General features: G+C 37.0%; 1 protein-coding gene across 1 annotated transcript in view; it reads right to left on the bottom strand.

Moving 5' to 3' along the window:
- Positions 1 to 17772, bottom strand: part of RPRD1A (regulation of nuclear pre-mRNA domain containing 1A) — a 43079-nt gene that overhangs the window by 5038 nt on the left and 20269 nt on the right. The gene's annotated exons all lie outside the window — the stretch shown is intronic.

Raw genomic sequence — 17772 nt, 5'->3', positions numbered from 1 at the left:
TGTCAAAGAAGTTACTTTTATCTCATACTGCTGAAATAATAAAAACCAACCAAATACCCCCTAACTAGGTCTAACAAGTTCCACCAAGCTGATAAATGACAAGTATTTTGTAACTTTTGTAATTTTTATAATAAAAAAAGTACTTCCTCCGTACATTTATGGATTTACCCCCGACTTTTCATAAGCTTTTTGAATTGGGAACTTAGGATTTCATACCGTCTTGGAATACATGTCAAACCATACACAATTGATGTATTTAATGATTATGAGACCCTTTTCACTTGAAACAACATTGTATAAATAAAGTTCAACATTGTAAATCAGTGCACTAGAATACAGTCATTGGTCACCTCTTAAGAACACAAGACTTAATGGAGAAGAATACCAGCTTTTATAAAGTTATTCCAAAATATAAGAAGATTAACATATAATTCACAGGAATATTTGAATTTCAAATACTTGGCAAGTGTGGAAAGCAGAAGAAACTAAGCACTAACAGACAAAGCAGTGCTTCATTAAAAAATACCACAATTCACAACACATCAAATGCAGATGCTTTCTAGTATGGCTGCAGGTTTTGCTGCAGCCTGAGAATGCCTGGAAGTAAAAACACATAGGTAATCCACAACTTGGCTAATCAGCCCATGAAAAACCAAGATGTCATGACTACAACTACTTCTAAATAACAGCTGGGGACCATTCTACATGATCCAGCAAAAGTAACAAATCTAAACACTTGATAATTCCAGCAAGTATGAAAACACTCTGCGATGTCTATAAAAGGTAACAATCAGGCTGTTTCTTTACAAGCTCTAAACATAATTTAAAATATGTTACTATACTGTTAATAACATGGAGAAATAAAGAAGAAGAATGAAAAGACCTTTTGGTAGTATAACCCAATTCAGTAGAAAAATGTCGTAAAAAATGTTAGATAACTGGGACATGATCAAAATTATTGGACAAGGTCCAACACAAATTTAAAAAGTTTGCAACAACATGACCTTCTTATCAAGGGCAGTAAGAGAACCATGAGATACCTTAAATTCTTAATAAAAATTGTAACGGGTAGCTAAAAAAATTATCAAATCTTTACATAGGAGAAAGAAAAAGTGTCCCTGAATTATGATCTTCAATTCCTTGGTATCATTTATATTTCAAAATCAAATATTATATGCAGATTCTTATGAGATACTAAATACAGTGAAAATACTACAGATGCCCACTCAGTGGAACTGTAAACACTTGGTAACAGTACACAGGGTAAAGCAGCATCTATTTTAGGATACAGGTGGCCAAAGAAGTCTTACAATGGTGAGTCCTTGGTTCTATGAAAACTTGCTCACACTTGTCCAAAATGTTCTCTTCAGTGCAAGCGACTTCAGGCTGTGAAAATGAAGGTCTGTATCCCAACACTGTATCCCTACACTAATGCCTTAAGGCCACAAATACTTCACTGTTTCACACCTGATTTTACAGCAGCATCCAGAGGCTTCACTGAGCAGACTCTGTGCCAGACACGTAGTCTTTTTCCAGCAGGTAAAAGGCCAATCTCAGGCATTCTCACTATGCATTTGTCCAGAATGCAGAGACTCCTGACTATTATTTTAGGGAACAGATTTTAAAGCTAGAGGATAAGACCAGCTCCAGGTTTCATTGCTTATTAAAACAACCATTTTCGTGCTATACAGAATACTAGTCAACTAGAATCCCTATTTTCAGAAGCAGGATGCCTGGAGATTGCTCACTGGGTGACAAGGATTTTGAGGAAGCTAGGTGATCTGGCCTCCAATGTGAAAGATGTACTGCTATACAGAAGAGGATGAGCAGAACTGTAAACAGAATCAATACACCCAAGGGGCCTAAAAATCATAAAATATATTAACTATAAAATCCCTCCTGCAGTTAATTCTTGTAAAGAGCTGAATCCTGCTCAAGTTTATTCTGTCAATGAAGAATGTAAAGCAACAAACTGGTACCCCTTCACAAGCTTGAAGCCTGAAGTGAGGCAAATAGACACAGTCACTTAGCAACAGACTCAGCAGCTATATTCCTGCTAGACTTTACTCCAAAACCTGAGAAGTGCCTTATATTAGACTATCAGTTCCTTGACTCCCTTAAAATTCCTTTTAGCTGATAATAAATCATTTCCATAACAACACTGCATTTCTGACATCCAGCATTTTCCATATAAATCTGCCTGGGACTTGTTGCCTAGTGACTATCAGCTTGATCAATACTACTAACAGTAGGTTCCTTTTCCTAAGGAAAATGCTCTCATAAATTGTGTGTCCCACATAACAGTCATCTTCCTCTCACCAACATCTCTGGCACAATGCACTCTAGGGAGACAAAATTTGCTCTTTAAGCCTTCTCAGAAATATGAAACTCTGAGAAAATTTGCGTAAAGTTTTTACTGAAAAACTAGAGTAAAAAAAAAGTAAGATTTATAGTTGATTAAATTATTGATGCAGTATAAATTACAGAATGCAATTTTAATCCAATTTTGGTAATTCAAAGCGTATGTGAGAGCTGAAACTGCAGGTTAAATGTTCACAGCAATCCTCCCCCACAAAGAGAAAAATTATTCACCTACCCAGAGCACCTAATTTCCCATGACACTCCTGAAACTCTTCTAGAAATCACTGGAGATGTCCAGTTTTTATGACTGGTGAACAAGTCCAAAAGAGGACTGATTTTCAAGTACAGTGACTCAGCAGTTTAGAGGTATTTTCAAGGCAGCTGCTGTTCACGGTTTGATTCTATTTAAAACCACTAGTCTCTTCTGAAAGGTTTGCTTGTGTATTTTTATGGCTCTTACTATAGTCCTGGCATGACCTAAGTAGTCCTGGACTACTGGAATCCAAGTATTAACTACTCATTATCAACAACACTCACTCCATGTACAGTCTTTACTGTTTTCCAATAGCATGCACATGTACCTATAACCTTTTTCCTCAGTGTGTATGTTGAGAGTTTGACAATGAAAGAAGAGAAGTGGGAACTGGGATATCTAGATGTTATTTCCAGTATTGTTGCTCCATTAGAAATGCTGGATGTTATACAACCAAGTAACAATCTAACCCTATTTTTGACAATTTTAACTGTGGAAATCCTTATGGAGAATTGAGAATTTCAATTTGATTGTCACTATGCTGATATTAAGATAAACTTCAAATTACCCCTGTATAAATAAGGCAAGATTTGAGATATGTACTTCAGAGAGTCAAGGACAGGCAGAAGTGTGATGCTTTATTTTGTTACACTGAGCTTAATTTGCATTTCTTCCTACCTATGGAGAACCTTAATTTTGGGATATATGGGCAACCTGATGTTTGGAATTAAGGTCTCTTCAATTTCTCCAGTGGCTTAAGCTAACACTACTTTCAGGCAATATTTGTTTCTACTTCCAGTCATAAAAGCAGCTTTATGAGGTAATTAGAATTTATTTTGCTCATTAGAGTCCCACCAGTTATTACAATATCCATTATTTGACAGTGTATATGGATATTTTGTGAAAGCAATGCTAATAACATATGGATTCAGAATCTAGATTAATAGTGATTCTCTGTCAAAAAGTACCGGACAAAAAAGCCAAATAATTTTTGATTAGACATTACAGACATCATAAATAATAAAAATGTGGGCAGGTCAAACAAGCTGTGCACTGCAGAGAATATATACCCTTCCAAATAAAATAGATATTTCTAAAGATGTTCTGCAATACGAAGGTGGTACAGATAAAAAACTTCAGGGATATGCTTTCCCTTTATAACATTGATATGACTTTGAACCTTCATCTGATTACTGCGGCTGTGGAATGCAACAAAACACCGTGTGGCAGAATATGAATAGCAAAGCAAGAATAAAAGGTTTGCAGGAAAGAGAAGTGTTTAATCTACACCCTCATTAGCTACAGAAAGGTAAGGTGGAAATAAATACTTCAATACAGAAAACAAAACCCAGAGATTTAAAAGGCTTTTACAGTGTGGGGGGCATGTGTGTACAACAGCATCCATGGCCTGTATGAACACAGTACTTAAAACTGAGATCTCTGACTTTCTAGGTCCATTCCAACCTTCAGTTTCAGCTGCAGACGTCAGAGCTGCATCACAGAGCAAAGGCTTCTCCTGTACTGTGTCCAACAGTGCGGAAACTACCAGAATTCTTCAAAGGTTCAGATGAAAGCAAATGTCATGTGCTAGCCTGATATCTAGATTCTCAAGTTCAGAATCACATTATTATAGACTCTTACTTTACTAGACTCTACCTCACCTGGTTTGGGTATTTTTCTGTAAGGAAGACTGACAACTAGACTTAGAGTACTCAGGTAAGCCTCACTATCACCCTGGAAAACAGATGAACAGGGTTAAATTTTGTGCTGCCTTTAAAAATTTGGTATGGCTCACATTTGTCAGCAGTACAATTAAAAGCTCAATTTTGTGTTAAATTTTGTGCTGCCTTTAAAAATTTGGCATGGCTCACATTTGTCAGCAGTACAATTAAAAGCTCAACCTATATAAGTGTTTAGTATAAATGAAATCCTGAAACAACTTTAAGAGACTGAACCAGTAATATCCATAAGCTTCAGACATGAGGTAGAAGAACTAAGGACAGTTAAGACAAACTTAGGAAAGGATGGACTTGGCTAACCTTCCACTGCAAATTGCCTACTTCCCAGAAAAAATATTTCTGGAAGCAAGCTTCAATTTTTTAAATACGTTAATATCTAACTGTTTTGCATTTGGTCTTGCCAGGTGTTGAACTAAGCAAATAGCACTGAAACAATGAGCATTGTTTGACTGCTTTGTTTACTTTGTATTGTTCTATGCACTGCCCCATGCATTACTTACTGTACACATTATTCTGTGCATAGATTTACTAATATTCTCAGGCTTTCTAATGGCAAGCTTCACCATCACAACACACAATTTATTCTTCAGAAACCTTCTTTGAGCTGGCGGATGAAAATGAAATGCATCTTCTAATTCCAGGTATCCCATTTTTCTTAGTACTTAAAATTTCCAAGAAATTAACACTTCAAAGAAATTTTCTAAGTTAAAGTATTAGAGACTCCTCAGCTTGACTGCAAATGAAACAAAAGAAAGTAATCAACTCAGAAGTTTGAAATCCACAAACTAAATTAGTGACCATATGGGGAAAGCTTAATTATGTCACTGACTACCATCAACTGCTATGCTGTGGTACAGACTGGAACACACTGCAGACCTTCAAACCACAAATTCCTGTCTGGAACAGTAGCAGACAGAAACAAAGCATTTTATCAGGACATTTCCCATCTAAGTGTGACTATCGCAAATGCAAAGTCTTTTCAGTGACCACAAATTATTATTCCTATTTATTGAAAATGCAATGTTTGTCCAACTCCTTCCAGCCTGAAACATTATGTCAAATATCATCCACTGCAGCCTTGACTCCTGGTCTCCATCTCCATTCCTGAAAAATTACTCCTAGAACCAACCGTTGTCCAGGAAGGATGTTCAATGCCTCTCAGACTCCTATCACAGCTCTATTCAGACACAATACAAACACTCACAACTAGTTCTTGCCTATCTCTTCCCATTTCTAGCTTTTCTGATTCTGATCTAAATTTCTCCCTCTCCAATCCTGGTCTCCATTTATCAGTCTCTCTATAGTTCCAGTTCCAGTTATAGCTGTATCTTCCCAGTCCTGTACTTGGCCTATCCCTATTCTCCACCTATATAATATCCTAATCAGATCTATTACCTCACATCAGTTTTTGCTTCCATAGTCTTAATCCAAATGAATTCCAGTTGATTTCAGTCCTACATGGCATTACACCCTTCTGGCTGGTCACTCCCTTCTCAGCCAGATAATCTCCTATTCCAGTCTTTACAGTAATGTCTAGTCCTGCATCCCTTCTTAATCTTCACAGCCTCTGGTGCCAAGTTCCATAACTTATCCAAGTTTTGCATTCAAACCCATTGGCCCCCATCTCCCCATTATTGAGACTCATGGGAGCCATGGACAACCCACCCATGGGAGAAGTTCTCACATAACAGAGAGCAAGTGGCCAAGCAGCACACGGCCAGCACAGAGAACAATTGTACGTGGTTGCAATTGCAGAAGTCTTCTTTAGTCCAGGCTGGAAAACCTCTGGCAGAGATCTTCACAGAAGTTAGTAATGTTTTAAATAATCTCTGATGAGCATAATAAGATTTTTTTCCAAAGGCTTGTAATTTCATTAGATTCAAGTTCATTTTCATTAGTATATTAAAATGCATGTCCCCTTACAAAAAAGGATTTCCCCATTTCATAATAATTTGAGAAAAACCATAAATTACTTAACTCAAAGCTAATTTTTAAGACTATTTTATTATAAACTTCTCTTTAGCCTTTCTATTGGAAGATTGCCAAAAAGTTGCTCAATGTTTGAAAAGGTAGAAGAAAAAACAGGATTTGCAAGCCTTCAGGGAGGTGGTGGAGTCACTGTGCCTGGAGGCACTTTGCACCATGTTCAAGAGGCACTTGGATCTGGTAGTGGGTGATGTGTTTTAGGGGTTACAGTGGTAGAGCTGGGTGGACAGTTGGGCTGGATTGGCTTGAAGGTCTCTTCCAATCTTGATGATTCAATGAGTAAACTTAATTAGCAGGGATATAACTAGGCTGGCTTAGTTTATATTTATCTCCCCTCAATCATAAAATGTCCAGGATGATGAATATTAATTTATAAAATGCATTACTATATAAAGACATTGATTTAATTAGTCAATCTCTACGGGACTATGATTTAATTTAAAGCATTCCAGGATGGCAGATATGAGCAGCAGCTGAAATGAAGGATGCCTGCCTAAGGTTACACTTGGTCTACTTGTGTTTTATTATCTGATACAGCATTTAGCCATTATAATAAATTCAAAGCTACACAATTCCAAGAGATGCTTAAATTATACTGAATTCTTAAGTTTCAAACACTGGATGACAGAACGAAGCTTTGGAGAACTTCTGATGATAAGCAATCAAGTACTTCAGAACAATTCTGAGCAATTTTGCTCAAATACTCAAGTTGCTACTCTGCACACAAGGAATAAAGCAGAACAGTTTTGAAAATAAGAAAAAAATTAAATGGCTGAAGGCTTATAGATAGCTTCTTGAAGTTTCACTTATTCATGGAAGATCCACATGAAATCCAAATTAAAGGGTATCAGTGTTTAATTTTAGAAGAATTTAAAATGAAAGAAGAATTTTGATGATCTATTAGAAAAGCATGCCTTTAACAATGGATTTGCGAACAGTTGTGCAAAGTCTTCAGGCTCAAATATTTGCTACACCTAACAGATGAACTGTAAAAATTCAGATGTGTCAGATGCACATTTCTCACTTCATGCATCCCTTGCCTGTAGGTCATTACAACAGTCTCAGTTCCAACTTGAGATTTCACAAGTGCAATTCTATCAACCTAAAGCTGTAACTGTTGAACCACAAAAATGTGGACTGTGTAGTTATCACTACAAATGCACACACAAATGTGTGCTAAAGTATGAACTTAAAGTTCTTAATATATGAAACTGCTGTAAAGCTAAGACTACGTGTATTTATTTTGAAGATGAAAGTAAATCTGAGAACGGAAGTTAACACTGCAGTCACTAGGCAGGGATTTATCTATTGCCAGCCAGGTCACAACTCTCTCAGATCTTTGTCAAAGACAGATCTACGTAATGTAGAAGCATAAAACCTAGTTTTATTGTAGCAAGGCTAAGCACTAGTAGCATCTAATCCAACCAACATAGAACTTAAAACAGGGTAGCGCATATAGCTGCTGCAGCTGCAGTATGGAACCACTCAGTGTTAATCTGTGGGCAAGAAAGAAAATAAGAAAGCATTCTAGTGACCTGAGACTGGGTATTATCTTTATTTAGGGTGAAATAAATAAAGGCAGTGAAGATAGAGGACCCCAAATTTCTGCTACAGGTAAGCCCACAGTGGTGACCTTGTTCATTTAAATAATCTATCAGTGTGGGGTCTACCTGTGCAAAACTGGTCTTGGATATTTTGAAGAAGTTCTTCCAAATATCTTTTATTTTTTAATAATTCATGTCCATCCTTTTCAAGTTCACAAATTATGCCAATCCAACCCAAACAAAGAGGTGTGAAACACAGCCACCTTAAGTTTCAAAACAGTCTTACTTTAACAACATGTGTTTTTTAAAGATTTTTAATGGATAGTTCTCAAAGGAAGTCAAGAAATGCTATGGGCCATCCAATATGTGATTGTTTCCAACATTCTAATGAATTTTATCAGCTAGACAGTTTCATATTACACTTGTCAACTCATTCTCACACCTTCATTAAGTAGGTTGAACCATCCATTTTAGATACGTGGATTCTCAAGAGAAGCATTAAATTACAGCTCAAAGATAAGCATTCCCAGGCCTGATTTGCTTAATGGCAGTTGAATATGCTCAGTGTCAACTGATAACTGAAACTATAGTTTACATGACTAATTAGAGCAATTCTGTAAGACAAATTGTTGATATGCTGCATGGTGATTTCTGTGTTTTTCTCTCATTTTGTGTGAAATAGATATTTCAGATGCTGTGTGGAGCAATGGGGATGGGAGCATAAGAAAGGTAAAGCTGGAAAGGAGAACTACACAGCAGCAAGATATTCTGATTTACTTGCCCCTCAAAGACTCTGCAGGAGTATCTCCAGTGAAAACTCTACCATGTGTGAAACAAGAATCATAATCTAAATTTTCCAAAAATGCACACAGATAAAAGTACTATAATTTAAAAAACTGTAGAAAAAAAGTGCTTTTAAAGAAAGTGCTTACACTCAAGCTTTAGCATTAAAATATTATGACTAGACAAATCTGCCTTAGAAAAGTGATACCAATAGAGAGCACAGAACAATTCCAGGAAAAATTCACAATGAAAAAGTCCCTTATCAATCAACCAATTTCAGGCAGCAAAATTTGGCACACCCACATGTTTTTTACATTTTTTACTCAATTCCAAATTGCTCAAATAGCTGGTTTTATCTTATAATAAAAAAGATGTAAAAAGAAGTTGTCAGGGAAGAAATTATGAGAAATCAGAGGAAAAAAAAGGCCTAGAGAGAGAGCAGAACACAGAACAAGTAAACAACATTAAAAAGAACAAGGAAAGATATTTATAGTGTTTTTTGCAACTCTTCTTTCCCATTATGAACTATATTGCTCCCAAAAGCCTACAGATTGCAATAACCTGACTAATGCACATCTTTCTGTGATCTACTGATAAAACATGTATCAGAGGTTAGCAATCACAGAATTACAGAATTTGCTGAGTTGGGAGGGACCCACAGGGATCACTGAGTCCAACTCCTCCCCAGGACCATCCCCAAGAGTCACACCATTGTGCCTGAGAGCATTGTCCAAACACTTATTGAACTCGTCAGGCTTGGTTCTACAACACCATTTCAATCAAAAATATCTTAGCTTTTTAAAGCACCTTTCTTTCATTGAAGCCACCTATAGTTGACTAAAATGATCTTTAAAATCATTATCCTGGTCTATATAGAACTCTAGGAGCATCTGTCTGGGTTTCCATTCTGTATGCCTATCTGTATGTCTGTATTCCTATCCAGTTGTGGAAAAAATGACCTTGGAAGATCAGGTCACGAGGCAAAAATAGTAAGGTTTAATGCTGTTACAGTAATTTACTACTAAGATATCTGCAAACAAAATCATGAGTAATTCAGTACACTTGTTACTGGGGGAAAAAAAGCAAATGATGCAAGAAATTCCTTAGGTCTTCATGTTTACACAGTGTCAAAAGAAATAGAATTATACAAAGCAGTAAATCACTTTAATTCCCTTTTTTTGTCATGTGCTTCTTGCATGTCAAAATGCAAATCACTTAAGTATATATTTTCACCAAGTTCATTACCCTGAGTTTCTTGCATGACAGACACTTCAATCTTCTCTCTTATTCACACTAAATCTGCTCTCACAAACTTGATACTGCTTTAAATTTGCACCAAGGGTTCTAAACAAAACCTCAGGCTCTACTTCCAGTTGCACAGCCTAAAATAAGAACTTGTACAACCTCCCTTTTAAAAAGTTGGTTTTCCTGACAATGTCTTAGAAAACAAGGTTTTAGCAGATTTGCTGTCCAAATTAATGTCCAAAGTAATGACATGTCTCATTTCACTGGTAAGCTGCTTCAAATTCCCTCAGAAAACAAGACCTGAAGTAGCAATGGAAACAGCACTCTTGCTGCAGAAAAGAGCCTACCAAGGTGGCAAACTGAATTGAATACAAAGCCAGTATAAATGGCTAGTATAGCAAATTAAGAACTTTTTTATTAATTGTCTATTCCTACTTGCTCTTAAAACCTTTAAGGCTGGTCTCTCCACAGACTCATGTTTCCAGATCTGTAGATGTGAAGTCTGAAAGAAAAATAAAAATAAAGTACACCCAGCATCTGATGACTAGGGAAACAAAACCATCAAGTCTGAACCTGCAGCTGATGTTCAGGCAAGAGCTGGACTGACTGGCTGGCACAGCAAAATCAGCCTGTCAAGACCTGTTTAAGATTTCTGGTCATGATCTGTGGCAGGCTGGAGTGTGTGTTTATTAAGAACTACACAAATGCCAGCCATCTGGGTATATGTTTCCAGCCCACTATGAGGTAGAGGGATTGAGTATTAGGCCTGGGTGTGCCACTGTTCTGTTACTCTGCAGTGCAATGTCAAGGGAAACCTTTCTTCATGTAGGGTGGGAAACATAACAAAATTATTTACTATTTGGCCATGACTTACAATAAAATGTAAAGATTTGCACACAAGATACCATCTTAAAGAGTACCCATACAAGTCACAAGGCATTTCAAATTTTTAAATTTTTTTTTAAAGGGCTTGCCTTATAAAGTAAAAAGTAGTTTCTCTACTGACACCCCACAAACACAGGCTAGCCAGGCACCACAGGCTGAAGGGCTCAATGGCCCAAATGAGTCCCTCAGTGACCCCCAGACATCTCTAGCTGGTTTTTGATGGTGCAAAATAGCAAGAGGAACCCCTGCTGAGAGGGGAAGTACCTGCTGATAGAACAGAAAAGACACATTTGTCCCCCACTTCCACAGCTAAAAAAAAACCAGAAACAAAAATCACCTTTTTGTTGCTGTTCAGGGAAAGTGATTGCTCATAGCTACCTTATCAAGAAGAGTCAAGACCACAGGATCAAATAAAAACAGCAAAAAAACTCTCCTCACAATAATTCAGGTGTAGGTGGAAAGCTGCAACTGTGTAGGGCATATTTCATTATGTTTCCAAATGAACTGAATTTTGGAGGAGAAAGTTCATTGTGCAACATGGCAAAAGCTGCATGACATTACATAAAAGCATGCTAGGTACTGCAATGTTGGAAGAAAAAGCATTGTTAATCACAGATGTGCCACGAAAAAGTGAGCAACATGCTTTAACAAGTACATCTGTATGCAGCAGCAGAAGAGAAAGCTTGTCTGCCATTAAACATTTTGAGGGACATGAAGAACGTGTCTCCTGAGGAAATTATTTCAGTGAGACTCTGGACCCTGCAGCATTCTCAGAATTGCACAGTATTCCTCCCTCCCACTGCAGCACTAAGAGCCTGCCTGCTGACCCTCACAACAGTCTGTCTGTGCATGTATGTTTTCTACCAGTAGCTTTATTTTCACTGGAGCTCTAATGAAATTCAGTATTTTCCAGCAACCTCTTCCTACTGAAATTTGGGCACTGTCTGGCATGCAGAAAATAAATATGTTCTAAGTCTTAAATCTCAAAATACATTTATGACTTCTTAAATTAAAAATATATATCCTTAAATAGTAAGCCTTTATCAATTACATTGAAAGATGCAAATCTGGAGTTTGTACTCACCATTTTATAACTGAAGATTGTAAAACCTACATTATGAACATCTGTCTTTATTACTATTGGTATATTTAAGAGTAGCTTCTGTAAACTCTCTTGCTATTTTAGTTAGGTACCTAACTGGATGTTAGCTATTCAGACTCCAGAAGACAGTGAATACTTTCAGGTAAATCCCAACCCAAAGTTCAAGTGACCAAGATTATTCTACCAAGATTTACCCCCAGAAGCCTAAGAATTATTGCTTACTATTTAACAGACACACAAGGTTGAATCCTACAGCTGCCATTGAGCATGTACAATTTTTCTGATCATACTGCATAAGAACATGAATTTTCCATTAACTACAGCAGCTGCCATTGACCATGGCTTCAAGGATTTGGGCTAGGATAGTTGCTGACTTGTATATGCACACACAGTGCGCAGAGGACACTAACAGAATACATGAGATGCTCCTAGTCAGCAGTGACAGGAATCTTCTCTATCTTAGAGTTGAAAAAAATTATGCTAATAATAATTTTGTGGTTTACATATGGATCAACACAATCATTTTCAACTGGCTTAAAAGCAGTTGCATTATCCAACATTAATAACAGTGATTAGCCAAATAATAAAGCAACATCCTTCTGGGACTCAAGGACTAAGCACAAAACTCAACAACTCTACTGGTGTGTGGGTTGGAAAAAAAAAGGAAGACCTTGGTGTTCCAGAAAACTGGATTCCTCTCTTTGCATAAAGTAGAAGACACTAATCAGCCAGAAGGCAAAAAATTTTTGAGGTGCTCTTTTCCAGAAATGCTGAGAACATGGATACAAAATAGCTGCAGATTACATTTTCAATGATGTTACGATGACTTTGCCTTAACAGGCACTACAGTAAGGAAATGCATCAACACTCCATATAAATTATAGGTGAGAAGCCAGCTAGGAAACCAAAGGAGTAGTGTCTTAAACACTACTGTCTGGAGGATAGCCTAACCATTTTAAATTTCTTGCTTCTGTGTTCTAAGACAGCACTATCGTACAAGAAGAAATCCAGAAAACCAGGAATAGAATGTGTTGTCTGAAAAAGTTCAGGCAGCTTCTCAAAACCAAACCTATGTGTAGTGACTGTACTTTCTGCTTTGGGTTTGCTCCTGAGTGCAATAATCATTCAGCCTGAGTATAAAACATCCGTGAGATAACACTGCTTGAGCAAGAATGCTTGATTTCTTCTGCACCTAATATTATAAACAGGGACCTTCCATTCCTGCATTTTCAGATAAGCTAAGTGTAGGTGTTGCGTTATCACCAAGAGAGCAAACAACAGGTATACACACACACAGAATTTAATGCTCTCTATAGAAGCTGAATCTAACATCATCCTATGACACGTTTCTCTACTGGAAATGGCACTCTATTCACTACATGACCTGTGACAGCAAACACAAGGAATGTCTAGCTTTCAAGATGGCATGCTAAATTGTTTTGTTTAAAGAATCAGCATATAAAATACTAATTACAATGGTACATCTCCTAGATTTTACATCTCCACGTAAAACTAACGACTGTTTAATGTACCACCATTTAAAAAAAAAGTAGCAACAAAAATTTGTCACAACAGAAGTTGTGTCAGTAGAAGACAGAAAATGAGGAAAGAGGAAACCATGATCTACTGGCACTCATCCAGCATCTCTCACACTGGTTATTATGGAATCATAGATGAGTAAGACTAAAGATATGTCTGGAAGCTATGTGCTGAGTAACAGTTTAACAAAAACCCTGATTTCCTCTGGATGACAAATACTCCAAAATAAAGTTGATGATGGCACAGCTCACCAAATTTATTTATCAAATATGCTGGCCTTTTGAGCTACAGCTACCACCTTTTGCCCATGGTTCACTATAGCTGAAGGATGTCAATTATCTCCACCAAAAAACAGATAACAGTATGAGAAATTTCATGTTTCTAGAACACATTAAGAATGTAAACTTGGCTTCGCCTTTATACTTGGAAATCTTGAGTGATGAAGAACTCCAGCTTTCAATGTTGAGTCTGGATGTGTAGGACAGCAAAGACAAGGTGGAGGGATGCAGAGAAAAAGGAGATTTTCTATGAATGCAGTGTTCTCAGTGGTCTCTGCTTTGGTGCCCATGGTTTGAGGAGAATGCAGAATAAATGACGGTGTGCAAAAGAAAAAAATAAAGTGATGGGTCATTACAACTAGCCAATAGGAATGTGATGCAGAAAAGTACTGATTTCTTATCCACTGCCTTTGCAGAATCATTCCTCCTACTCTGGTAGCTACTAGCAACCTAGAAATAAATTACATCAAAACTTTGTGTGTTTGAAACATTGCCAAGTGTAACACTCGGGGGAGTTACACCATCTGCTGTCTCCTGCCTTCTACCTTCTTTGGGATCAAAGGGCTCACATTTACTGAGAACATGATGGTTCTAAGGCTTGTCTTTCAAGAAGTTATAAGGAGCTCAGTGTTCCACATAAAATCTGAGAACTGTTTAAAGGCATAAATAACTGTGGTAAAAACAAACAATGACGTCCCTCTACCTCCTTTGCTGTCCAATGAACTATTTGGGCTGGAGTAAAATGAACCTTTGATACTGACTGATGAAAAACGAAGAAATACATAATTAGGAATGGAAAATGGTCATGACAACCTAACATTTGAGGAAACAGAGCGCAATAAGCTAACTTAACATGTAGGATCACAAATGTCAATCTTGGTTCTCCAGGCCTCTTCACATTTTATTGCTACTTTTGACATGTTCTTCAAGTTATATTTTCGAAACTGACCTTAATATAATGGCCTTTTGAAGGGTGGAACTCAAGGCTCAATGCTATCCCCAATTTTCAATTCTGTTCTTCAAATCTGACTGTCTTTCAATGTATTAAGCAGCCACTATACATTTTCTACCCTAAATTCTGCTTGCAGCCAAGCTTTAAAACTGTTGCATGTGCTGACTACAAAACCAATTCTCCACACCTCTACAGGGCAACAAAAAATCTGATTTGGATGCACAGGAGGAAGAAGAAAAAAAACCACCAAACACAGAGGGAAATGTCTAACTTTGGGAAGTTAAAAAGTTAAATTTTACAGTGATTTCTATCTACTTGTTTACATCAGGTTACACTTAAATCAGAGACTCACAAAACAGTTTTAAATACTTCAGGATTTGTGCTAGATAATCCAATAAAATACCGATGACTATCCCAGCACTTTGGTGCACAGCTACAGTAACATCTACAATTATTTTAGAAAGCATGTGGCATTTCCCCTACTTCTCTCACCCTAATTTAAAAATTATGTGTATACTATGGAACATAAACTTAACTATGGAGAGAGAGCATCTCTTCTGCACTGAGAAACAAGCCTGATTCAGGGACAGAAGGCCTGGGGTAGATAATGTTCTTAACAGTCCTTTACTCATCAGAGTCCTGATTTCCTCCACTAACCAAAATGTAACAAACTTGTCTCTGCCTAAAACTTTGCAATGTATTCCTCTCCTACCCAAGGCCCTCAAAAATACCATGCTCACTACACTGACTTAAAGTGCATCCGTTCCGGTTTGGTAATGTAGAAGTGCAGAAAAAGAAGAAACCAAAATTTCTTTTTGATACTAACAAAATGTTCCGAATGTTTTCATTTAAGGATGCACCATCTCACTTCAAATTCTGAACATGTTATTCAAATTCAAAAAGTTGTAAACAACAGTTTTTTCTTCTTTTTGTGATGAAGGGGTGTACTCTAGTAGATAATAGGGTTATCATCCCAGTGTGCATAAGGTTGGGGGGTTTTATAATCAATTTGAATTCATAATATATTTCTAAATTACCAACCCAGTCAGAATATAAGAATCTGCTGTGATGCCAGTTTCACGGATGAAAGGAATTAAATAAAGATGCTTTTGTGCAAAAAAGAAATGTAATACTGAATCAGGCAAGAAAACAAAACAGCTAGTGGTATTGGGAAAGAACACCTCAAATACTGGCTCCTTAGATTACTTACTTTCAGAGAAACATTGTTTCAATGTTATTATTTCAGGCAATTATTTTACATCCACATGTTCTAACTTCATCGCAGTTAGTTCAACTCTCCATCTCACAGTAGCTCCCAGCCAGTGTGCATCATCCAACTCTCCCCTTTCCACCCCAATATTCCTTGATGTCTTCTACATCACCTAACTACTGTTGTGGCAAAGAACAGCGGAAGTTATGGCTGGTTCCATGTTCCATAGGCTGACCAGGATAGACTGAGGGGAGAAGAGCTATGAAACATTCCTGTTTCTTTAAACTCTTCTCTTTACATATTCACAGAAGTAATTTCATCAAACTTTTAAGAGCTAAATAATTAGGATTGTTTCCCTGCCAAAGGAAAGAATTTATATGACTGGCAGCATAACTGCAACAGTCAAGTCTCACAGGAAATTGGACAATACCTGTAAGCCTTATGTAACTGCAACTCACTCTTTCCTCTTCTGCCAGTGTCAGCAGTAACTGAGAAATACTACAAAAGCGTTCTGCCCTCTCTAATAAAGTCAACTTTATGCACTTTTTATGTCAGAGATATACACCTTCATACTATATAAATAAAATTAAATTCCAAGACAACATGGAGTTCATTTACACGATTTATACATCATCCTGAGTTTTTTCTCTGCATTCTGCTCCTCCATATTTCAACCAATTTTAGTCCACGGCATTTCAAACTTTACAGTTTGGCAGCAGAAAAATTTTACCTACCACATGTTAGACTAATACAATATTCTTTACTTTCGTCAGAACTGAAAAACAGCATAACTGCTTCAGTCAAATGCAAAAGTCAATGTACTCTGGCTATCCCTTTAGTTCAGAATAAAGTTTACACACTTAACAGGTGGTGGTGCGTACTCCATGACAACTTCCATTTCTTCATGGCTAAGAAATATTCTCAGCAAGAACAACAGCTGTGGGATACATTGTTTTCTCACTGCTGCTAAAACTGCATCAACTGCTCTTACATCACACAGCCCAGAATAACTACACCTACAGCTCCAAATGACAGTCACAGAGAGCTGGTGTTTCAACATGTCCTCAGCCTCAACTCACTTTCCAAGTTGTTCTCTCCACTTTGCAGACATATGTACCATACACCAACCAATGAGAGGAATCCAGGTATGAAAAAAATAACCCAACTTCCCAAGACATTTTCAAATAATGTGCCATGGGAAAAACTAAACTACAGGTGCTACTACCTGAAAGGAAACATTACCCAAAGTTCTGTATTTCATCAACGAGCTTTAACAGAAAGATAGCTTTTAAGAACTAGATTTTTCAGCTCAGTCCAGCTAAGAATTGTTACCTAAGAGTTTTCATCCTTCCTCTTGACTACTGCACCATGAAGTGGCCTACTATTCTCCAAGTATTTTAGGAATGAGTCTTAGCTGGTTTTATTTTAAAAGACTGGATATTTTGAAGGTTAAATTACCTAGGTTTACTATATGAAGACATTAGTGTAACTGTGGTGGTTTGGTGATTTTGATTTGTAAAATTCAGTTTCACTGCAAGTCCTACTGAAGAGTATTTCCCCCCTCTACATTTAGCCTTAGCTGAAGAGACAGATGTTGCCAGCAACATCACAATAAACCCTGTGATTAGTTTAGTAGCATTATTACAGAAGATCATAATGAATTTGAACTAGGAAAACAGAATAGCTTTGGCTCCCAATTAAAGCAGTTCAACTACTAACTTCTTCATTTTGATTCATTAGCTCAATTTTGACAAAATTATTAAAACTAAAAATTCTGATCTGATGAAAGATTCATATGTATTCTTGAATGTTCTTATTATTTCCAGTGATATTTTACCCATAAATGATGGGCTTAGTAGTGGACAAATTTCAATTAAGGCTCTGGGCTTAAAGAA

The sequence above is a fragment of the Passer domesticus genome, chromosome 1 (assembly GCF_036417665.1).
Source record: "Passer domesticus isolate bPasDom1 chromosome 1, bPasDom1.hap1, whole genome shotgun sequence".
NCBI lineage: Eukaryota > Metazoa > Chordata > Aves > Passeriformes > Passeridae > Passer > Passer domesticus.
The sequence above is the reverse complement of the archived record's forward strand: the minus strand, read 5'-3'. Positions and strand labels throughout refer to the sequence as shown.